Source organism: Passer domesticus, chromosome 3 (genome assembly GCF_036417665.1).
Source record: "Passer domesticus isolate bPasDom1 chromosome 3, bPasDom1.hap1, whole genome shotgun sequence".
NCBI classification, from domain to species: domain Eukaryota; kingdom Metazoa; phylum Chordata; class Aves; order Passeriformes; family Passeridae; genus Passer; species Passer domesticus.
Genome location: NC_087476.1, coordinates 24,638,863 through 24,665,007, shown reverse-complemented (window position 1 = coordinate 24,665,007; position 26,145 = coordinate 24,638,863). Strand labels below are relative to the sequence as shown.

Sequence of the window (26,145 nt, the reverse complement as noted above, 5' to 3'; positions counted from 1 at the left end):
CAAACATGTAATTAAATCACTAGAAATATAAATGAGAGATGACTTATATAAAGTAAAAGTAAAAAAAACAATGGAAACAATTAGAAAAGGTAAAAAGACAACTCCTGAATAAGAGAAAAGGAATGAACTTGGCCTCTTCATTACATGGCAATAAACAGTCTTCACAAATCGACCAGTCAGAGAGGAACTGAACAGCATCAAAGAATTCCATTCTTTCAAAAATGTTAGGTAACATGCCAATGCACAACCTCATTTCCTTTACTGATTTTTGAAAGTAAAACCTAAACATATTTATCTCCAGTACAGAATATGTTTCTTTATCTAAGGACTGAAAACACGAATGTTTATCTTGACTCCAAGGATCTCATTGCTTTCAGACTGCACCTTCTGCTTGGTCTTGTTTCTGAGATACACAGCATTAACTGAACAAGGCAGCCCTACTTATTCATCTGTCTTGTTTCACTTGCATCTGAGAAGAAAACTGCCAAGGCAGATCAAGTATGGTAGGTAAAGACCAAAAAATAATCTGTTCTCAAATACTCTGTTTCATTACCTGTTTCCCCCTTCCTCTGAACTCCCTAATTTCTTCCCAGACTTTTCCTTTTCTTAATATCTTCAAGAAAAGGGTGCTCATTGCACTGTAGGATAAATTTAAATGTAAGAAAAAAAATCCTGAATGGATTCATTAGTGTACACAGATACGAGTACTGAAATATTCAAAACCCTCAGCACAGCCCTCAAAAACCATTTTAACACTTTCCTCCGGCAGATATCTAAGATATTCACAGGTTTGCAGCATTTTGCAGTTGCAAAGACTGCTAAACTGGAAAGATGCAGAAAAAACCCCACAAGAACATGTAATAAAAACTAAAACCCAGCACTGACTAGAATGGCCACATCTATCTTTATGAAGGTAGAGAAATAAACACGTAAGCAAGCAGGCCACTAAGTTGGTGACATAGGAAAGATGCACGTGCACTGTTGTGCAGATATTTCACTTGGGAATGAACAGGGAGCCCTCTTTGTCTTCACCAGTAGAATTATTCTTAAACTATTTATCTTGTTAAATCTGGAGTAACTCTGCAAAGCATCAAGTAGTCTTGCAAGAAAATGTCGGTTTCAATTCCAGAAGAGGAATAGGAATTATCTTTTGAAACCGAAGCTTGTGCTGTCTGAAAAGTCTTTACCAGAATTTGAGCACACAGATGCAAAGCCACAGTCATGATCTGACAACTAAATGGGCATCCACTTGTGCATTTCCTACAAACCAGAGGTGACTCTTGTTCCATGTCCTCATTAGGCTGCCCATTTATTCTTAGCAACACTCAACTGATCTATTAAACACAAACATAATTAGGTTCGGCTGCGGGAGAAGAGTGCCAAATTTGAACAATGCATATGATACACATATGATACACACAATATGTAAAAAGTCATTAACAGTGATAAAGTAATTTCTGCATAATGATTTCTATAAACCAAAACGGATGTTTGACCATAAACTATAGGTTTTAATTCAGATGAAGTAGATTCCATAAAGGTCATGGAATAGTCTGGTCTTTAAATGTATTAAACTTTCTTTTTCTTTCTCCTTTTAATAGGGGTATGTATACATTTCCCCAGTTTGCCTGTTTTGCAGCAGAAGGGAGTATTGCACATGGGAAAAGACAAAGCAAATATGGTATTCAGGGTTCTAAGTTTTGATTAATTAAGGAGACCAAGACTAGGAAATTACTTCAGTGAGGTATTCTATAATGTGTACCTACCTTTAATTAAAGCTGCAACAACAGCTGCAGGATTAGTTACTCGCTGCATCACTTTGGATGAAAAGATTTCACTGCTGTGTTTTTACTTTTGTTTTTGTAATTGCAGAGCTAATTTCCACCCTGGTACTTACAAGAACACAACAGTGGATTCCAGCAAGGAAGAAAAACTGATATAATTCAAACTGCAGAAATACATCAGAAAATTGCCTATTCCATACATTCTGTTTCTTTTAGGCATAACAACATTATCCTGAGTCAAGAAAACCTCCTCAAGGCAGAAAGCTCCAGTGTCACACAGGAGGCTTCCTTACAAACTGCCTTTTTTTTCTGAAGCATATTTGTTTTCCACAATGCAAAGATCTTTTTAAAATGAACCACTCATGCTTTTGAAGCAAATACAGTGGCCTTCCAACCATTCCAGGAAAAGTGGATAGGTACAGAAGTTTTTTGATGAAAGCACCAGAATTCTGGGAGAACTTTCCAAACCTTGTCAAACTGATTATCACCCTCATCAAAAATGACCCTCATTTGGGAACAGCTAAGCAAGCATGTTACACCTCCAGGAAGGAGAAAATAATTGGTAGAGCAGATACTTGCTGTGCATAATATCACACAGCACTGAAATTATGCACAGCAAGAGGGAACTACCACCACCTAAGTGGGTATGGATAGAAGAGCACATTTCAGTGATCAACTAAAAGTGAAGACAGTGCAGAAAACCGTTTTTATGCTGGCTTTCCTCCCCCAAAATTAAAATAATCTTTGATTGTCACTGCTAGTATTTTTATCTTATCAACCCTTTTTTTTTTTTAAGTGATGGTTGTTTTTAAGCTTAAAATTGGTTTCAGTGACATCCTTCCAGAACAGGAAAATCTGCTGAAGTCAAGCACAAAATGACTCTTAATGAATCTGACAAAATGCTCAACACAACTGATGGCACCAGTAGAGCCATATGCTATTATCCTTCTTACTGTCTTGACACTATGAGTATGCTTTGCAACAGAAAAGTAAACTACACACCCCACTCCAACATTTAAAAACATATAAATACAGAGAAGAAAGTATAATTTTGTTGAATAGGACTGTTTTTATGCAAATATTCTAAAAAACATTTTTCAGTAAGCTGATTTATTTAATTTGCATGTTAGTGGGGAAAGTACCATTTTAAAGCTCAGTATCTCTAAACTATCATCACTCTGTAAGAATACAGAGTATTCTTTTCATTCTTTCAAAGTCCTCAATCTTCAATTTCAGTAAATGACCGACTCCTACAAAAAGTACCAGTGACAAGGTTCATGAAAGACACATATACATTTGTTTATTGGTTAAAACAAAAAGCTATAGCTGAAATATCTTGCATATCCTTGATAAACAGGAGATTATGTACATGGTGACATGGCAACAGAGTGGATAACATGACACAGTAAACGGAGGTCAATGTTCACTTCTGAGGCACCTAGCATGCTACAGGGTAAGTTAGTGCTAGTTTGGGCCCATCCCTGTGCATTGTATTTGCTTAGATGGTTCTCACCTTCAGAAACTAACTCTGTTCAGAGGCTTATCTAGAAATAAGTTGCCAATCCCAACAGTTACACTTATTAAACAACTCCTGAGTGCATCCAGGGGAGGGCCACCAAGAGGGCATTTGCCCTGTGCAGACTGCATGAAGGAGCCTGTTCAGCCTGGAGCAAAGATGGCTTCAGGGAATCTTACAGCAGTTCTGGTACTTTACAGGGAAGTTCCCGAGGGACAAAATCAGGTGTTTTGCAGTGGTGGCAGGACAAAAGACAATGGTCAAATGAAAAAAAGAACAGTTCTGCCTGGATACAGGGAAACCCCCTTATTCCCACAAGGACACCCCAGCAGTACAGCAGGTTGCCCAGGGCAGTCCAGTTTGCATTCTTGGAAGTTTTCCAGACCCTGCTGGATAAAGCCCTGGGCAAACTGTTCAGATATTACCACTAGCCATGCTTTAAGCAGGAAGCTGGGCTGGAGACTTCCAATTGACCAAAGGCTGCAACTCAATGATTCAGAGATCTTCACTCCCATCTTTGTCAAAATTAAAGCAAATTTTGCTGTGTTTGGTAGTAATTGTAAACTTTGCTGTAAGGCCTAAAGAAAACAAGCAGAGACTATAAAAAGAGAATGAGTTTTTCTGCTTTATTTATTCCATTTTTGATAAGAAAAACTAAGTGGATTTTAATCTTCATTGAGTTTTAGGACATCAAAATGAACCTTTTAATAGATGTGTGCTGACAATCAAGCATAAATGTAACAAAAGGCCTTTACTGCTAGCGCTCAGTAAGTCTGTTTTGTGAAACCTTGACAGTTTCATTATCTCAGCATTACCACTTGTTTCACAAATATGAATTATTATTCTCTAGGTTATATATTGCAGTGTGTGTCATTTAACAATTCCTTTGCTATAAACAATAAAAATACAGGAGTTCTCTACTAAAACTGCTTGCTTAGGGCAGGCTTTACTAGTGACACCTACCAACATCAATAACCTAGTAAGGAATAATGCTGAAGACCTACCCTACACTGCAAGAGTATTGATTTCTTGTAACCCACATGTGGCCTACTTTGGGCATTGCATGACAAAAATCCATAATGCTGTGCAGTGCTTTAAATGCCACCACCCTTTCTCACCCCAAGAACAAAGAACCACATATCTGACAGAATTATTTACTCTATTTTCATTGACCTTTTCTCTGTTACTCCAGTTCTCTCTTTGCAGATCTCTGTTTTGGGGAGAATCTCCTTGAGGCACAGCTCAGTGCTTTCTGAGTCTGGCCTTTCTCAAAGAGCAGGCAATTGCCAACAGTGCACAAGGAGGATACAGCGCTGTGTACCATGCTGCTAGGAACAAGAGGCAGGCAGCAAATGGATTGGTGAGTTTCTGGCATCAGAATAGACAAATTTGGTGGTCAATGCAGACAACCTTCCCTCTTGTAAGCTATATAATATGTCCCACAAATTATTGTGGTTCTTTTCTCAATTATATTATGTTGGTTTTTATGGTTGAGGGTTTAGATGCAGTTTACTCTTCCTGTAATTCATATTAACAGCTCCCTAATAAATCATCAGTTCTCCTTACTTTCTGGCACTGTTGCTCACACCAGAGTGCTTCTAAGACAAAAGTTCATTAATTTGGTATTAATTTGCAAAATTGAAGACAGCCCTGAAATGCTTTGCACAACACATCCTTTTATTGCAATGTCTACTTTGAAATCATTTGTGCTAGATGAATTGCTGAGGTCTCACAATACAGTAACAAATGAGAAGTCTTGCAATAAAGCCCCAAAGTGCAATATAATGAGGGGAGCCTTGCTCTGTAAATACAGACTAATACAATAATATAAATAGTAATCAACCATCTGAGTATTATTCATTCTCCTACAATTTCTGTGGCAATATAATGGAACAAACACTGAGATGATTTATACCTATGCAACATTCATGAAATTAATATCACTACTTGTTGCATTGTCACTACTTGTATTATCATCATAATTGACCCCCTGAGATCTTATTTAATATATTTAATTTGGCTCTACAGACACAGAGTGATATACCATAACTATACAGTGTACTTGGAAATGTTCTCCCATTATTGCATTCTTTAAAAGTAATTTAATTAACTACAGGGTGAAGTCTGGCATTTCATTATTACAGGCAGCTACACCACCTCAGAATCAGCTCTCCTAAACCTCACTTATCCTCTTTTCCTCCTCCTGCTCCAAAATAGTTCTACCATTTATTCTGAGGAACAGGCTCTCAAAACCAAATACACCTTTTGTTCTTATCACCAAGCCTCATTTTATCATGACATGTATCACCTACAAAATCTAGGAATTTTAAAGTAAAAACAAAGTTTATATGGAATAAAAGTTAACTTCCAACATCTACATTAGCAATCTTCAATAACCTCAACAATTTCTCTCTGCAACAGCACATCAGGAAAGTTCAACACCACCAAAAAAATCATACAAATATGTTCACTGTCCAGAAAACATAAAACAAAACTTCTAACTATCTCCTGCAATACAACAAGAAAAAACAATGCAAACCATTAGAAAATTATGAAGGTGGGTAACCACGTAAGGCAACTATACAAATAGTTTTCACAGAATTCACAGAATGACAAGGTTGGAAGAGACCTTAAATTTCAAGTCCAACCCATGGCTGAACACCTTAACTAAACCACGGCACCAAGTGCCTCATCCAGTCTTTTCTTGAACACATCCAGGGATGGTGACTCCACCACCTTCCTGGACAGACAATTCCAACTTTATCACTATTTCTGTGAAAAAAATTTTCCTAATATCCAACCTATATTTCTCTTGGTGCAGCTTAAGACTGTGTCCTCTGGTTCTGTCAGTTGCTGCCGGGACAGAGACCAACCCCACCTGAGCACAGTCTCCTTTCAGGAAGTTGTAGAGAGTGATAAGGTCACCTCTGAGTCTCCTCCTCTCCAGGCTCAACAATCCCAGCTCATTTTTAACTGTGTTTACCTGTGTAGTCCACAGGGTAAAGCATTATCTGCTCTGTCCAAGAAGCACACGCAAAAGATGTGCAGTAGGGGAACTTTCTAGCTACCAGTCACAGGGGAAAATGTCTGGTTCTGTTGGTGAAGAGTAATATGACAGTAAAAACAGGAGCTCTGAGAAAGGATGCAATTTTACTTTGAAAAACACTGGGAAGATCAAATTTTTACAATGAAGAATCTTCTTCATTGTAAAATTCTCTACATGAGAATTCTGCCTTTTGCTCAATTTGGGAACTTTTCTATAGCTTAATATGTCTAAAAAAAGCAGATCAGAAGACCAGCATTAGCTCTTCGACAGGTGAAACTAAAACCAAAAAAAAGCAAAGTTCTCTGAAATGTAAATAAGTCTGTTTCCTCTGAAAAGTTAATGTATAGAAGCCTTCTGCATTACCTTTCAGAAAGCTATTGCAGGCCAAGCTAGCAAGTCATATATACAACACCTTAAAGTGACGCCTTCTCTGTCACGTCTTGAAATTCAGGCAACTGGGAATTTTATCTTGCAAAACCGATGGGAGTGAGCTGCATTAATTCTATAAATGTGATCTTTATCTATGAGTTTGGTAGTTGTTATTCTGGCTGAAGGATTAATAAGAACTCATCGTGAGCTGACCAAATTACAGGAGACACTTCCTCACTCTGGCCAGCAGCAGAGGCACTAATTCCTCTGAAGCTTTACTTCCACACATGCAGAATTGAGTGTCAGCAAGTCATGGCAATGAGAAGATGAAAGGGGATATTCCAGGCATTCTTCATGGGGACTTTCCAAAGAGCATTTATAAACCTAATCCTTGGAATGAAGGATCTGCAAAGAACCAGCTGCTGCTCAGTGCTGGCACACCATAGACAAGAAAATATTTACCTAAATCTGCAAAAATCTGTCATGCATGATTAAAACAACAAACATTCACAATGCTCAACTTTAATACTTTCCTTCCTGCTTGCAGTGCTCCCATCAACAACTACAATGCTTTTGGTATTTAGCAAGCAAGTTGTATTCTGTATTGTCACTGAGAACAGAAGCAGGCAGAGATCCTACAGGAAAGGACATAAGGCAGCATAGCAAATCCTTGGCAAGATGGAGGGAACACATCACATCAGGGACCTTCCTCTGCCCTTTCTTCTCTTGCCACGGGTATCGCTGCTGTATTCCCAGTGCCATGTGGGCTGCAGCTGGTTGGGTAGCAAGATTCTAATATTTGTATTTAGCTCTTCAGAATGTTCATATTCAGTTGTTATGTTGAGAAGCTGCCAAGCTTTTTCTGAGGAAAGCAATCAGAAAGGAAATGCCAGGATTTCTGATGGCCTACAATTCTGCTATACCACAATGGAAATTCATGACAAAAATCAAAGGTACTTCTCTAGCCTCTGGCTTTCTCTATGATGAATTTCAAAGACTTGCTGCTTCAGAAATACTTTTTTTATTTGAAAGTATTAACAGCTTCAATATGTGGGTTCTCATGGGATCCCTTAATATTTAGTGAATGTTTAGGCTACTTGAATTACTATTATAATGTTACACTTTTTATTTTAAATTTCTTTATAAGTAGAAGCACTTACATATTCATGTGTGTGTATTTAGCGACTGCACAAAAACAAACAATGCACAACAGCGTGATAAGTCTTAATTATTTTGTTTAAAAGTCTCAGTAGTGTGAGTTACTACTGCAAGGTTAAAAACTCTTTAAATACCTGAAATAATTATCTCACACTGAGAATAAGAGAAAGGAATACCTCAAATGCAGGGGGGATAAGGGGAAGGCAAAGGGACAAAAGCAATTTTTAAAATGCACTAAAATTGCCCTTTCAAATTACTCCTGCATAAAAATGCTTCTCGTGCCACAGTTAACTAGATTGGACATTAATACTTCTAAGGGCTCTTCCTGTAATTTTTCTCAAGAAATATTAAAATAATTGACTGCCTATCAAAGAGTTAAAGTAAATGTATGAGATTTCAGCTAATCTAGATAACAATTCTAGCGAATATTTTGGCGGTTTGCCACCTTTAACTGTACATTTTGGCGGGTTTTCTTAGATTGGGAATGCAGTTCTGAGTCAGTTTGCCTTCCCACTGATTCACTCAGGTTTCCTCAAGAATCCTGTATACATTTTCAATACTAACCCCCTCTTCCTGAGAGTTTATATATTGAAAAATGCTAGACAATGTACAAAACCCCACAATATAAATGAACATTTACAGGCTGTGAACTTTAATCTATAACAAAAGCACTTCTTAAAGTATAGAACTTTGCTGGCATTCGTTAATTAGTCACTTGGAAACAATGAAAGATTCTCTTCATCAAAGGCAGATTTATAGGAAAAAAAAAGATGATTCAGACCAACTTTTCTAGAGCAGGAAGGATAACTTTGCTTTTAAGTTTGCTTATGCAAGAGCTGTGTATTGTTTGTCATCCTTAAGACCTTAATAGCAAATTGCCTGAAATCTTGTGCTCTTGCTTACAAGAGTAAGTAGGTACAGCAGGAACAACTTGCACAGAAGAGAATCCAAAAGAAAGGCAAATATGTAACACAGGGGTGGAAACTGCTGACTGACTCCACAGTGGATGCTGGAAAAGAATGGAGTTAGATGAAATTAAGTGTCTCAAAAGCAGAAAACACTTATTTTTGCATTTCTATGCACATGAAAATTTTGGTGTATCCAAGTCAGCAAACAAACCTGATGTGTTTCAGAGTGGCTTATGATTCAGAAAGATAGACTCTGGAATACCTATATGCAGTATGTTAGGCACAGTCCACATGGATGGCCTGTCAACATTTTTAGCAAAAAAAAAAAAAACCACCAGGGTGACCCTGCATCAAGCAAACACAAATTCATGCGAAGACTAATATTTTCTAACATGGAAGGTATTGCATCCAAGAAAACAAATGTATTTTTGTAGGCAGTGCCCAATTTAAATCATCAACAACAACAACAAAAAATAAAAAAAACTCACAAAACAAAACAAAAAAAAAAACCCAAAAAACCAAACCAAGAAAAAAAAAAGTTCAGTCACTAGATTTCAAATCAGTGAAGGGCTGCAGACCAATGACCTGATTATATAACTGACTTAATGACTTTAATACTGAGAAACAAGTCCTAATTGTATCATTAATTGTTGAAGGTCAGTCCTCTATAGACACTTAAAACTTCTTCCAAAAGGCAGACTGCATAAGGAACACTGGTAGAGAAAGTGTTTCAGAGATAAATGTAGGAACAAAAGAGGAGTATAAAATTGGGAGTCCTTGCAGAAGACATTGTTGTATGTCCACAGAACCCCAAATGAGACTAGAAGCAATTCTGGTTAAAAACCTCCTCTAGGTTCATGGTCTAGAGAAGGTAATACTGAAGTGAAGAAAGGAAACCTCAACAGAGGCTCCTGTTAATCTTTGGAAAGTAGTAGCAAAATTTCGTTAAGAAGGAACATTACAGTCTACTGCAATAGAGTAGTATTTGTTGCACTGCAATTAGCAGACCTGGATGGATCACATGCAAGACAGCAAAATAATTTTGCTGTTGGTCATTTTTAATTAAACTTTTGAGTATCAGGGAAATAATGCTTATGGCCACAATTTAAGAAACAGCTTGATGATCCAAGCTTGTTGCTCAGCCTGACTTCTGAAAGGAAAACCAACAAAAGTGTCAATTAATAGAGAAATGAAGGCTAATCACATATTTAGGAAATGGTAAATGGGAAAACACCTTTTCAAATATTGCTTATTTCATCCTTTTTCAAAATACAGCTTTTGTATTCAGCTTCATACATGTGATTGAGAGGCAGTAAAAGACACATGAGGTGTACACACTTAAGGCCTGGCTATTGGTCAGATGTGTAAAGTAGTTCTCCAATGAAAACATTTTGATTACATATTTCTAGAAGCCACTAAGGCTCAATGATATTAAAGATTTTCATACAGCTGTCACAAAAGGGGAAGCAAACCCACTATATTTCACAGATTATTATGGCCTATTTCTGTTCCCCCTTCCCTTCCTTCTGTGACTGCCTTTGCCTTACTTCCCTCTTCCCTCTACCACTTCACTCCCTGAATTCTTTCTTTCTCCCTTTCTGTCCCTTCTTCCCTCTTTTCAAGGGAGGAACTCCAAACTGATTTAAATTTGAGACTGAAAAAAACCTGATATTAGATACTGAATGTGGGCTTAAAATGGGCTCCTATGCATTCTATACAAGCTTAAAAATACTCCCCTTTTTATTCCACATTTATGACTATACCCTTATGATATTCACAACAAAGCTTTTGACTCCTGGTACAGCTACTATTTGCTTCAATGCTACTAATTGCAAATTCTATAGATATACCTAAATATGTTTAAGGAGGCCAACTCAAGCAGTAATATGGTTAGAGTAAACCAGAAAAATACAGAATGCAGGTTGTTTAAAATTACTGGCCACAGGTCAGTGATGGGTCAGTAAAAAGGAAAGCCAGTGATCCTCTGGTATAAATAAGCGAGGATGAATAATGAAAAGTTTCTGCAAGGTTTAGCTCTGCCAGATTCTCTGTTTACCTTTAAAATTTTTCCAGTTTAGCTACATTATATAGTAAAATGCATTTACAAGTAAAAATAGAACGACTGGACAACACCTGTAGTAACACTTATGTTGCAAAAAAGGCAACAGCAAGTACGTCAGATCACTATTCTGAAACATGTATCACAGACATAATGTAAGCCTGCATAAGTCCATATGGCACACAGTTACATCTGAATGCCAGTAAGCAACCAGATGATTTAAACTATTTACTTTTTTAAACATGTTGCCAATTGAGCACCTACCTTCCCTGATAGTCAAGAGAAGCAGATTACACCACCTGCTCATAGAGCAGCCACAGCTACTTGTGCAACATACTGCTAATGACTGTGTGCTGGCAGACTGCATTTCAATTTCACCTATTTAAGACAGGTTTTGAAACTAATTAATTAATTGTTGTCTGCAAATCATGTTCAGGTCCTCAGGTGAAATCCATTACCCTGGCATACTTGATTATTTATTATAGATTAAATGAAAAAGGAAAAAAATAATTGCAGACTGGTCTGAAAGCATCAGCAGAATGTCCTAAAGATAAGAATAAGATTAGTCTTGTTAATAAGTAATTATGCGCAGCTTTTCAGGAAGAAAACAGATTTAAATTTTTATGCACAATAACATATGGAGCAAGATGTCTGGAATAGTAGGGAAGCAATTATAAAAACCCTGCTCAAACCTCCCGTGAAGCAAACTGAAATGAAGAAGATAAGTAATGCTGCAATTCTTGTAGCCCCAGTGGAGTGAATTGTGAACTGGAACTAAACAAGGTACTAAACAGAATTTAATTTCTGATCACATGCAGCACTTAAAAACAAAAACAATAAAATAATTACAAGTAAAATTATTTTTAAAGTGTTATAATTTCAGTACCGATGCTATGCTTTAAAAATACTGTATTTATAAAAATAATTTCAATTTTAAAATCCTTTAAAAGCTTTTAAAGTGACAATTCTTGCTTGAGTGTGAATCCTGCACAGGTAGTAAGGTATTTGAGGGAGTTGCTAGTCAAGGGATAAGAAATGAAATTAAAAGACACTAGTGAAAAAGAATTTAAAGAAACACTTCTTTCTTATTTGTTTCTGCCAGGTTTTTGCTCAACTGATCTTTTGTCTCTATGTGAGCTGACTTTTAAATAACCACCTCTGTCAAGCAAGAAGCAATACAGCTTTACAATTATCTTGGTGACACTATTATTTTGAAAATACAGTTAGCATCAGCTTTCACTGATCTGTACAGCTCTTCCACAAGACCACACAAGTATTAATTCATCACTTGCAATTTGATACTACAATTATGCAAAATCAGAAGAAAGATTATTTGATCCTTGTGATAAAGTCTGGCCAGGTATTTATAATACTCCATCTTTGCTATCTAATACTCTTTCCAAATAAATGTAGAAGTTTATTTTTGATGGTTACAAGTTAATTAAGCGTATTCATAATGTTTTCTTAAATCAGAGCCCTAGGCCACTTCCAGGACACATCTGGGAAGGAGCAGACACAGCCAGGCTGCAAGACTTCCTTCCGCAACCCAGATTCCATCTGCCTCAGCCACAGATGGGCACTATGGTCTGCTCCTCTCATTTTTATCATTCTCACAAGGATAGCATGTATAATGAAGCACTCATTCAAGAATCATTAAAATGAGCACTTATTCAAATAAATGAGTTATCACTGTGCAAGTAACTGAACCCTTTATACTCAATTGAACTACTGACCAAGTTAATGGCAAGTTAATAGGGTTTTTTTTAAGAAAAAGAGAAACATGTGATGACAGGTCTTCCACTGTACAGCTTCATGTATGTGAGAGCATTTCCCTTTCTACAAAATATTCCTCCTAATGTGCATTGCATGCCAGTTCACACACACACACCTAACCTCCATTTGGGTAATGATAATCAGAGATATAATCAGGAAGCCTGGTGAACATCAGCAAGAAATGCAAAACTCCTGCTAGAGCAAGGTGGTATTCTCCAAAACATCACAGCTAATACCTGAATTTAAGAATGGAGGAAGAAGAAAATCAGTCACAGGGACACCTACTGCAGCTCTCCAGCGCCTTTCTTTACAAGATTTGCTGTCTATTTGTGCCAGTGAAACCCCTGTAGCCACAAAACATTCCAGTGTTGAATATCTGTGTACCTCAAGGATATATATGCTAGGAAACATGAGGGGCTGAGAGGAAAATTCACTTATTTTGCCATCAAAAGCAGAACCTTCTAATAACATGGAGTGAAAGCGGAAACACCACTGACCAAACCACCCATGGATTTACATTAAGCCATGTTCTACTGGCAAATTGGCTCTGCTGGAAAATGTGCCAAGCATGCTAATAGCTAAATATATGAGAAAACTTCAGTTTGGAGTAAGGATGGAGGTGAGAACATGCAATATGCATCTGTGGAGGAGAGGTGAACATTTTATTCAAAGAACACTTTGTAAAGTGTTGCTTTTCAATGCAAAGTAGTGCCTTTCAAATAAACATTTGTTATTACCCAGTACCTTTCAGGTCTCAGGAAACATGTCCCCTTGAGTAACCTCCCCACTTCAAATTCATGCCAGAAAGCCTCTGCCCATCCCAGACTGCTCTGCTCCCTGTGCCTGTGTGCATGCATGGAATCCACACTTTCTGTAGCACAGTGTGCAGGTAGAGGAATGTGCACATGTGCACACACACTGACTGAAAAAACCCATTTTATTATTTCCCTATTTGTTTTAGATAAAAAGTTTCAAAGCAGCACTGTATCGACAAATGAAAAAAAGAACAATCACATCAGACTGTAGTAACAGGACAGTTTTTATCCTTTTTTCTTTCTCACTTAAAAAGGTGTATACCTTTTCCTGCTCTTCAGAGTCTCTCATTGTAATTCTGAATCTGCTTTCAGATATTGGTACAGTGTGCACTCACTCAAGAAGTACAGCTGTCAGGAAGGAATTTTTCAGTGAGTCTATGATAATTTTTTGTTTACTGTGACTAGCAGTTGGTAATTAAAAGATACTCCAGTCTCTTTTCAATCTTAGATGTGCAATATACATAATTTTCACTAACACAGGAACAACTTTTGCAATGAAACATGAATCAGGTATGGAAAGCTGAGACTTTCATGACACTTCTGTGGGTGACTGAGCATTTGCTGAAATGCAACCTGAATTAGAAACCCTATTTCAAGTGAACAACAAAAAAGTTATTTTCTTGTTTCTCATGAACAGAGGGGCATTACGAAGAAAAGTAACATCAGAAGATGGGCAGATAACGGGGAAGCAAACAACTCTGTTTCATATTTGGATGTTACTGAAATATTTCTGCTTGAATGCTCTAAAGCAAACAATCTCATGGACAAAACAAATACACAAAAGGTCAATGCAAAATATAAAGTTTTAAACTATTGGAAGCACCTGAAAAAGGTAGATTTCAGCATAAGCTCTTGAATCTGTTCCCTACCCCTAGCATAGTATACCAAACTATCTATATGTTTTCACAAATCACTCTGAGATTATATTCATATTTTTAGATGAGGAGTCTGTGTTCTGCAAGGAATTTGTATACAAGTCTTCCAAGTCCTAGACCAACATATTTAATCAGAATTTTTTTATATTCAACAAAAATAAAAACATACAAAAACTGCCATATTTTTTAAAGGATGTAAAAGACCTCTGAATGCAGACAAATGCAGGGAATAAAAAAACATGTAAATCACTCCCAATTTATCCACTTCCAGAAGATATTAGCATATAAATATATTTTTAATAGAGTAATGTTATTTAAAACCTCCCAAATCATCCCTGGAACAATTAAAAAACCAGAAACTTACTGAAATCTGTTTCTATTATTCTTTGTCATAAAAGACTCTGGAAGAATTACCAGAAAAAATAAGCCTCTTTTTAAATTCCTCTTAAGTTAACACTTAAATGCACACAGAAAGCTTTTCCTCTGTAAAGTGCAAACCACTCCATAAATGCAAGAATAACACATTGCATCTATTTTTATCTGGGAAACTGAACAAGGTGTGTGTGTGTGTCACGCTGCTGTCCTGTGCAGGGACACCTGAGTCAGCCCATTGCTAATGAGCTCTGCCACTGCAAACACCCTGGTCACGCTAAGGTGATGCTCAGAGGAGGTGAGGACACCCTGCTCCTCGTAGTGCCCTTGTGCACTGACCCCTGCTGTGTGAGCAGCTTCTCAGAGGCCAACAGCCAGGGATTGTGGAGAGGCTGAGCAGCCCAAGGTCCCTATGAAAGCAACTTCTGCAGCTACAGATCAGCCCGAGCCTCACCTCACCCTCCAGTCCTGCATTTAGAATTCTCTGCACCTTCTCTTTTGGCTGACTGTCATGTTGACTGATGAGATACACAAGCAGAAAGCTCAAGCAGGCTTGGTCTGGGCTTGGAACCTGGGTTTCCTCAAGAAAATTCCATCATTTAGAGCAACGTGATTGTCCAAAAACCCTCATCTCCTGGGCAATTATGAATTAGTTACCCAAAAGTGTTGATGGCAAGACTAGCACCTCCTGTTTTAAGGTCAGATTTATTCTTAGTTCTTTCAAGATGCAACACTGTCAGGCTTGTGTTGTGCAGGGAGTCAGATGTCATTATGATTACAGTCCCTTCTGACATCAAAACCTGTGAATCTCTCTGCTTTATCAGCCTCTGCTGATTTCACAGCCCAGAAATGGCTGCAAAGATGAACAGGGAGAGCCCAAACAAGCTATGAGTTTTTAAAGACTACAAACGCTGATAACAGGCTCACCCAGCTCCTTTTCAAAACAACTCCCAGTAAAATCAATTAGAAAATCATATCTGAAAAGGAAAGCAATGACAAGGCTCAAAAAGAGGACACACGAACACAGTACAAGCAGTGGTATAATCAAGAAGTACAGAAGACTGCTTTATAGGAAAAAATAGCATTCATTAAAATACCAGAATGACTGCTAGTCTTAGGAGAAGACCATGTCTCTATAATGAGCTCAAAACTAAAGGCCTGGGATTTTAAGGAGACTAAACCTGGAGCATAGGAATTACAATGCAAAGAGCCACTCACTTCAAATTCCCAGGCACAGAGAAGCCCAAAGCATGCCTAAAAACCACCAAAGAAGCAAAAACTGCAGATTCTGTGAAACACCAAGGAATATTTTACAACTCAAAAACAAATGAAACATTTAAATTGGGATTTTGTCAGTTTTGTGGTCTTGAACAAATTTGAGAATGGAAGGAAAAAGGAGTGTACAGTTATTACCATTAAAATCCTTCCTGGACAACCTGCTGACCTTCAAGAGCCAAGCATGACTTTGAAATTAATTAAACTGTCCTAAGTGAAATATTCTCAATTTTCATAATGCATTAATTTAGTTAACTATGTTCATAATTACAATGAAAGATTTTTGGCACACATCATATTCACCGGTGTTTTGCATTTCAGCTTATGGCACTGCTGACAGCAAGTTTTTCAATGAAATTCGTGTGTGTGTGTGTGTGTGTATTTATTTATATAAATATTTTGTAACCTGTTAATACAGATTATTTTGAAATATTTAATGTCAGTTCTTACTTTTTTTTCAACAGGTTAAGAGATTTCTCTTATTGCATCTATGTATTTTATAAGTATAAAATGGATCAAAATAGGTTGCTTTGCATTTTTACAGTTTCAGGCCAAAATCCAATTTAGACCCACAGATCCGCAATTTAAAACCAAAACCAGAATAGTTCAATAGTTCAATGCTTATTACTTACACTGTAATTGCTTTACTCATGGCTGTTGAAAAAGAAAAAATATAAACCGGTGTATTTTTACTGTAATTTAAGGCAGTCAGTGGAAGTCACTAAATTAGGAAAAAAAGTAAAGTACCGGATTATTTTTAACTTTTATGTTACAATGCTTTCTATATTTCCAGATTTCTCACTAGAGAAGTAGCTTCTAGTCAAAGTGATTTCTTTCATAATCTCCAAACTGAAGTATATTTAGCATAATTTTCAGAAACTTCTCCACTGTTAGTATAGCAGTGCCTCCAATAGGCATCAACAAGAAGCTTTTTTGTACCATATCAGGGATTTCTTTTCTTCAGGGAAAATTTTAGATTCCTTACACAGATTCAGCCAACACTGATCAAAGAGACTGCCAGATTCAGATCTACTGAGTAAGGAAAAGTTATGCTTAAATCCATGTCTGTTTCTTTTTGCATGCACTATATATATTATGAATCCCCACACACACTGCATGAGAAAAAGCAGCTCTGACTAAGTTCCATTTGAATTTTTAAGACTGGAATGTCTGTATGAACATCAGTGTGAAATGAAAAGCAGCCAACAATGCCATTGTTACTTCTTTAAAACAGGTCAGAAAGATTTCTGCATTAGGAATTAAAATGCCACAGCTTTTCATTCAGTATCATATTTCCACAACAGGTAACTATAACTATGCTCCTGGAATGTGCTTAACTGGAAATCCCCCCAAATCTTTAAACACCTATCTTTTTGTGGCATTTTCAACCTAATTATATTCTATGGAAAAAAGTCTGACAAGGATTATCTTCTAATGAGGCTTTCAGATAGAGTATTTAGCTTTGTAACTTCAGTGCCTGCATTAAAATACTGTTATTACATATTTCAAAAATTAGATATTTTCTCTCTTCAAATCATCTCTGTTTTTGTTATGTGCAGTGTACCTTAAAATAGATGGCTGGGTTATGAACTAGACAGTAACACATTAAACTGTTTTCTTCTTTTACTTCAGTAGTCTTTTACTCAAAGGACTACTTTGTATAATTAAATTTAGCAAATAACCTCCTCAGACAGTATGAGCAAGGTCTCTGCACAGAATTTAGCAGACTATGAAATTCTGACCCCTAGAATTTTTTAAACACCAACACATTAAACTGTTTACTTCTTTTATTTTAGTATTCTTTTATTCAAAAGACTACTTTGTATAATTAAATTTAGCAAATAACCTCTTCAGACAGTATGAGCAAGGTCTCTGCACAGAATTTTGCAGACTGAAATTCTGACCCCTAGAATTTTTTAAACACCACTAAGAAAAATCAAAATAGGTAGACCTACCTATGTACACACCATTCTGTATCAACATGTCATAATTGTCCATTTCTCGAGGTAACTGTTTTGTTTTAATTTAAGAATATGGAGCATTTAAAAAACAAAATCCATAAAGTATTTTGGACAGTTCTACCACAATAATTAAACTCCAGAAGTTCGCTTCTTACTCATTTTTATTTTGTTTTTGTTGCTTGCATACCAGCATACATGGAAAAGTGCACGTGTGCTTTTTGCAATACATTTTGCAATCATTTTTAAAGCCTTAACTTGTACTTAAGAGTACAAATTGAGAAACTTTTCCATGGAATTTTCCTTGCAGTGTAACTGAGCTCAGTAAACGTGTAATGTGGCAGAATAAAGCTTGTATTCCCCATATAAACTGTTAAGGTTTGCTAGCAGAGGACTTAATCATTTTGGTTGATGCTATTTACAGGAAACTACAGAATAAAATGTTCTTTGACAGACATTCTATATTGGCAAAACCCGTTCTTGCTCTTAATGTATCAACATGATAAATTCTCACTCTTGTATTCCTTCTGAAGGACCAGCCTATCTTCTATAACATTAATATGTGCACCCGTCCCACTTCTGTGGCAGCTGGGCCTGAATGCAGGGGTCAGTAAAGGGATGGAATAGCACCTGGAGAAAGGAAAACATTCCACTGGCTTCATGGCTTTGCTTGGCTTTCAGATATTCAGTCATTCAACACAGTTTTTATTTAGAATAAAAGAATTGCAGCAGTCTGCTTGGACACGTTGTTCTTTTTTTAGGTGCTCACAGTGGATGCAATCACCTGACGATGTAGCTCATTTTGGACTACAAATGTACTGTGGCATGATTTAAGAGAAATAAATTAATTAAACCTTCAAAATCAGATCCTTAATGATATATGGCCATATCCCTAGGCATCAATCCTGCAAACATATGCATGTCAAACTAATAGAACCTCTCATGTACACAAATTACAGTATTTAAATCCTCCCAGAATTACAGATCTAATTTTGCTTGCTGAAAAAAAAAGTGTCTTTATTGAGCAGATATTATTTTTGTCTCTCTTCCCTTTACTAAATATTCCCCAAAAAATCTTGTAAAATTTTATTAGATGTACTGTTTGATAAAATGAGATGAAAAGCAATTTTGTATACAAGTCACAGTTGTAATTAAATAGCCTACTGTAATTTCTGATACACAATTGTTCAATCTCCAAACTTTGTAATTTTTGCCAAAAACTTCAGTAAGATAGTCCTGTTTAGAAAATATACCTTCCTAATACTTAATATCAGAGATGCAATTTATAATAAAAATCAGAAATCTGGCAATAAAATTGATTGGATTAGCAACTCAAAAGCAGTGCTGTGTTTCTAGCATCATGTTGGTGCTTTACAAGTTCTTACAGGTAGTGACAGAGGACAGGGAACTGACACAAACAACACACTGCAAGCTCTGTATGCTGACTGGCACTCTCCAGGGCAGCCACATGTCTTTACTGACCTAAGAGGGAGATATTGTTTCCAGATGTCCCACCTGGAATTGCTTTCCAGAAAGATGCCACAAGTGTCTAGAGCAGGCAGCAAGTGTTCACCTCTGTCTGAGGTGCACAGTGAAAGGAGGAAGGACAGAGGAGGTAGGGATGTCCAAGGGACAGAGATGGAGAGGGGGCCAAAGAGGGAGGGAAATGAAAGAGGGGCTATGACCAGAAATGTATGATGGTTTCCTGCCAGGTATGTAAGGATGATCACTTCAGTATGCACAGTTTTTGTGCCTTACTCCCACCCCTTTGATACAGAATCTCAGGAAGCTACTTCTGATCAGTGCTCACCACCACAGAGTGGAGCCCAGCTGATTCAAACATTGGTCCATCTGTGCATGTCCTAAGCTGTCTCCGTCCACATGATGTTCTAAGACTGCAGTAACCTCAAGCTGGCAGCATTTTCACCCTGGGTGCAGGCTCCAGAGTGTTATGGTCCCTCAGAACATCGAAAACAGTGTTTAGTTGCTGCACTGATTTCTAAAAAGAATCAATGGGAAGGACTGGCAGGATCTCTGCTCCTCTGACATACCTCTTACCCAACACCCAAGAACAGCAGCACATCTTTTCCTTCCTTTGCTCTCCTTTCTCCAAAAAGCACCTGGAGCTCTGGCTTTGAAAGGCTCTGGCATGCACACAGAAAGAGCTTCCTGAGCTCTAAGAACTCATAGCAAAAACACTGTTTAACTCTTCTAACTCCAAGATGAAGAACAGGGCCTTTACCTGGGACAGAAATCCTGTAATGGGTGATTGCAATATCATATGGCACTTCAGATCTGGACTGAACTGTCGTCATTAAACTTATGCATAAGAAATCAAACCCTCTGACTAATGAGATTTCTGGCACAAGTGGCTTACTGATATTCATTAATCTAGAAGTCATTAACAGAATACATGATGATATTACTGCAATTATTTTATGCATCATAAAATCCATTAGAAAATACAGTGATATTACTGGTGCTCATGTTATGCTAAAACATGAAATAGGGTGATAGAAAATAAACAAACAAATAGAAGAATCACTCATAATTCCCAGTTTCATATTTATGCTTAGTCTTTTCATTTCAAAAGTATATCCATTGAGCAAAATAACATAGTTTTTGTTATGTTTTAAAACAACTGTCTGTAGACTTGTTAGAGTACATACTGCTGTAAAAGCTGGACTTGTAGATGGCTGTATTTTTAGGACCATCCTCAGCAAACAAAGGTTACTGATCTCTATCAAACACATTCTGTGCAGCCACACAGGCCTGTCTGTTATTTAAAAAAAACCCACGCCCTTAAGAGTGACTTTTCAGGCAATTACTGCATGCCTGTGCTAATCCACCATTAGTCAGTGACAGGAAATTATCAGAACAGCAGACAGCTTCTGATATTATACTGTGCTCTTTCATGCTGGATGGAGACCTAGCTGCTTTGACAAGCAGCATCTCTCTGGCATTTGAAATAAATCAATGCTGCTGGTTTGACACTGTAACTTCTGTTTGCTGTCTCGGATGTCTCTAATCAGAAGGCAAAGCTCACTAACAGGGAGTTCTGCACAGCTCAAGAAGAGCTGAGTCCCTAAATGGGAATTTCTTGAGAAAGGTCCCACTGAGAATCATAATTTTCTTCTGTGCTGGTTATTTCATCTCATCTTCTGTATTATTTCTTCTTTATCAAGCATCAAAAGCTTCACTAACTACAATGCCTTCTGTGGGCTGATGCCACTCAGATTCACCTGAATTCAAAGGTGATGTCTTATGGCTTCACCTAGTGCTTAAGCTATAAAGGGAATTTATTGAGCTGAAGTGCAGCCTTCCTAGCAATGAGTGCCTGCAGCTCCAGGAAACAGAATGAAAATAGGGCAGAGATGTTGTATCTGCTGTTTGAACTGAAGGCACACCTATTTGGCTACCTGAACACACAATCCTGTGCTACTGTTCAAGCCTGATTGCTAGGGGATGATGCAGATCTCAAAGTTTTCTTTTCATCTCTAAGAGATATGGTGCATAACTTCTCATATTATCCTATCACTCAGCTTCGTCTCTGACAGCAGGATCACTGGCAGAAGTGAAAAGGCCTGAGGAGATCTGGTGCTGCAGCTAGCAAAAATCCCTGGATAAAAGATGCACCAAGAAGCTTTCTGAAGGCAGATACATGCCTTCACTCCTTTCTGGGGAAAGCAGGGGTCACCATGGACCCTGTTTTTGAGGAATCTGTTCTGTTCCCTCCCACCATAGATCTTCTGGGCAGTCAGCACAAGCACTCCAGACCAAGAGACAGAGCTGGTTAAGATAACCCGCTTCCAGATAAGGTATGAGAACACCCTGTATACGTCACACCCCTCTTATCTGAAGCTAAGAAATGCTTCATGCTTTTACAAATATATTTGAAAAGTAAGCATTACACAGCTACAGTTTTGCAACTTTTATCAGGGAAGTACTGATGTTCATCAGAAATTAGTCTGCACAATTACAAATGTACAACAGTAATTTTTGTCAGAAACTAAAACCACAGAGGCAAGAAAATAAAAAATGGCCCCTACTTGCTCTGAGTACTGTTTGTTAATGTATAATATTCTCACACTTTTGGTTTATAGCTGTTTGTTTAAAAAAAAAACAACCATGATTTATATTAATTTAATGCTCAGTAGTCTCATTTACAGAACCACACACACTTTGGTTATGCTCTTTGCTGACTAAGGATAAAGGAGAGCATACAAATTCTGAATCTACTGTTTATATTATAGTAGTGGTATGTCTGTACTGGCTGGCACCAATCAGGGAGACTAGGACAGCAGAAAAGTGTAGGATATACAGACACACAGTGAAACATAATAACGTTCACTGCTACAGAAAACAAACACCTAAGATATGGGAAAAGATGACAAGGGCAAGGAAAGCAGAGATAGATAGTTTGATTGCTTATAATTCTGTATTTATAATGTAAATAAAACTACTACAAATTCAGCTGGCCTACTGATCAGTGGATTGTATACTGAAAAATTATTAACTGTTGATCAAGCAAGCAATAGCCAGATCTTGCAATTATTTATTTTGGATAGGTCTATTGAGGTGAGTCATTTTATGGATGTCTGCAGATCCTATGGTAAAGCAGCAAGCTCAGCACCAGTTACACCCTATTATGGCTGTGATGCCAATGCTTCCTTCCTTCCAAAGGTAAATTACACTAGGGTTTTAGAGAGCAAAAGCACTCTGAGGTCTCAGGCACATTGAAAACATTTCTGAAAATGTGGACTTTAGCTTCTCTTGCAATTTTATTGCATCTTTATTAGAAAATTGTTATAGATACAGAAAATGGGTATAGATACATTATCAACAGGCTAAAATGGAAGGCATGACTACACAGCTATCTAGGGCAAGGTCTGCACTACTTTCAGAGAGGTAAATATTAAAGTGTACTTTGACTCGTCTACCATCTGTGCTGGAATACTTGCAGTACTCCTCAAGAAAAATAACGCAGCATTAAGCAAGTTGCTCTGAAGTTACAAGAGAAGTAGCTACTTCTACTTAAATCTGATATATGAGGAAACTTAATACATGTAACTCACTGGCAATCCCACTCTTTCCGAACAGAAGAATAGGAAATTTTGAACTTTTTTGGTCAGCACTTCTCCACTTTCTATGTAGATTCTATCACACTGTGTTACACAAATACTGTTTCAGGGCTGCAGGTATCTGCACACAAAGCTATGCTCATTTAAAATTCTACCACAGATAATATAATATTTTACTTTCCAAATTCTGATACATAACAAGTTCAAAGTTTAAAATTACCCTAAATATGTCCCACTCAGAGCATCACTGGCTGTGCTGGAAAGCTATCATGAGCTCAAAAGTTATGCTAAAACTGCAAAAGATGAAAAAAGGCTTATGGATTTATGAATGTGATTGGAGCTATAGTTCTTCAGGCAAGATTGTTTCCTGGCTGAAAAAAAAAAAAAAACCAGAAAAATGGAGATCTCTTCAGGAGAGGAATTCATAAGAACAAAAACAGCATTTCAACATAATCAGTATTTTTTGGACAAGCAAGAAAAGGAGAGAGACAAAACTCAAATACACTAGTCTGGGCACTGAAAGAAGCATTCTGCTGGGCAAAATTATTTTAAATGAACAGTTAGGTATTTATAGTGTATTTTGATCTGTAACTGCTTCAGCATAATGTAGTACAAGTTATTGTTGAATATGATAAAGAACGCTTTAATCTACTGAATGTGCAAAAAGCATAAATGACTTCTTAATGGCACTTTTGTCTTGACTGACAGAGATTTATGTCAATGACAGGAAATCTTTTAATGAAAGGAATTGCTACAAAGCATATGTGCATGCTTACTTCTCATATGTATGTGAATGAGACAAACGTTAATAAAAAAATGCAGCTGCCTGCAATATCTAGCCTTTAATCTTCCTTATTCTATTTTTAAATTCATCATGGAGGTGTGGTATTTTGATAACACATTAGCACAGTTCTGACATAAAAATGGCAATACCTATAAATTATTTAATTACATCTTTTAATACAAGTATTGAAGATGTCATAAGCCTTGCAAAGATAGAAACCTGTGAATACAAAACTACTACAACAAATTAAAAATTACGTTCTCAAAAATTCCCACTCCCCAGGCTCTGCACTCTGCTTGCTCTTCACTTTTGTATCCTCCCCAAGTAACAGGAGCAATATCAAGAAAAATTGTGAGTTTCATGTTTAGAGCACGTAAGAATTGGATTTCACCAAAGTCCCAGGTTTTCCAGATTACAAAATTGCCAGCAGATGTGCCCCATCGATGGCAGTCCTCTCTGCCTGCACTGGGAGCGCGCTGCTGTGACTGCTCCGGGACAGTCATGGGGGGAGCAGGACAGCAGGGAGAGAGGGGGACAGGCAGTAAAACAGTGTGAAGACTCCAAAGGCAAATCCAGGCAGACACAGTGCCTGAAATAATTACTTATTGTGAGCAGTGCTACTTTGTGATGACAAAAAATTGATACTGGGTCACACAGTAGCAACAGGAGCAAGACCAGTCTTCTTCCAACACATGGCATGTACTCTGTGCAATTAGAAAAAATGGGACACAATCTCACTTTCTGAAATACATCTATCACAAACTAAAAATTATGTTTCACCTGGAAACCATACACATGACTGCCATGCTGGTTTTCAACCATCAGGAAGTCTTTTAAGAGACTTTGAGAGGAAGTTAATGATGAATTCACCCTTCAGCAGAGCAGCTGAACCAAAAGGCACCTGCTGAAATCCTTGTGGAGCAAAATATCTTGGCAGGGAAAATGCTGCCTTACATGTTTTCAGCCAGAAATTGAGTATTTCTGTGTGTTACTCTCACCTTAAAAAATGGTATCTGCTGATTATCTAACACTTTAAAAATAAAAAAGAAAATGTCTGAGCGCGACAACTACTATATTTATCTATTCTTTCTCCCTGTATTCAGCAGATTGCTCTGGTTTTTACATCTAAAAGGTGCAGCCCCTCTCTCATCTGCTTCAACCGATGCAATTAGTGAGCTAAGACAAGCACTGCCACAAGCACTATTCATTATCATTGTTCCAGTCTGTGTTAAAATTATATTTAAAATAGTTGGCAAAGAGTACCAGTGAAAGACAAATAAAAGATTGCTCAACACATCCATATTCTACAAGTTTTCTCCTGTACAGAAACATTACTCTTCATATTAGCATGTAAGAATTTGATTTTCTTTCATACTAGACTGCAGCCAGTACTAGACTATTATTATTGTATTATACACATGACCAAATGAGATTAACAGTATATAACAGTGAAGAATGAACAATAATTAATAATAATAATAAATAGCAAATAATAATGAGTTAATAGTGAATCATTTTTTTCTGTAATACAAACCTTTCACTCTTGCTTGAAACAATACACAACAAAATAAAAAAAACAAAAGGAAAAGAAAATATTTTCCTTTTTATATATATTTGTAAAACGAATCAACTGTTTTTATTTGATGAGGTCCACTGCTATAGAAAACAATGCAAGGCATTAGATTTTGTACATAACTCTCTCTCATGAGAATTCAAAGGAACACCTTTGTGACCAAGCGCTTACCTACAGTGTCCAGCAAGACTAATAACAAGTTACACTGATTCACAGTACATAACGTAATTCTTTCCCAAGGGCCCAAGTTTTGCAAGTTTTCTCATCATGAGAAACCCCAATCATGAGTATTTCAGCAAAAACAACTGCCTTTTTTATCTTCCAAAATTGCAATACACTAACCATTCTAATTTTTATTTAAGCTTCTGTGCAATGATATTTTTAAAAATATTCTTACAAATATCACTGACTTCATGAACCCAGGCTTATGACTGCTAGTATATTTGAATAAAATAAAGTCAGTGAAAAGTATTGCATTTTTTTTGAATAATGTGCTACCTCATACATTCCATCATAAATCCCAAAAGTACATCAGGAAAGTCTTTAAGTTTTTTCTGGCATGCGTACAAACCAGTAACCCTTCGGTTGTCTAAGCAACATAGTTCTTTAGAAAACATATTTTAATCCTCTCCAGGAAGAGCAGATCCTTATTTGGATATTAGTCTGAATGTACCTTCTCCCTAAAACTGTGTAGGAACGAAATCCATGGTCGACAGAGGTATCTAGTTGCTGTAAAAGAGAAAAACACACTGCCAGAAGGTCCCTTTGGTGCCCTGTCCTATCCCTTCCCTGTTGCCTC

At 37.1% G+C, this 26,145-nt stretch overlaps 1 protein-coding gene and 1 long non-coding RNA gene across 3 annotated transcripts in view; one reads left to right on the top strand and one right to left on the bottom strand.

The window, feature by feature from the left end:
* FAM83B (family with sequence similarity 83 member B) overlaps positions 1-26,145 on the bottom strand; it is a 56,625-nt gene that overhangs the window by 21,863 nt on the left and 8,617 nt on the right. The window contains exon 1 of one of the 2 annotated variants that reach the window (XM_064412213.1): positions 11,105-11,220. The exons of the other annotated variant lie outside the window; for it this stretch is intronic. The gene's annotated coding sequence lies outside the window, so the exon portion shown is untranslated. Of the gene's footprint in view, positions 1-11,104; positions 11,221-26,145 lie in introns of those variants that run through there. 2 annotated transcript variants of the gene reach the window in all.
* LOC135296186 (uncharacterized) lies at positions 11,167-13,042 on the top strand. Its single transcript, XR_010358233.1, has 3 exons — positions 11,167-11,623; positions 11,943-12,200; positions 12,314-13,042. It is a non-coding gene; the product is annotated as an uncharacterized LOC135296186 (long non-coding RNA).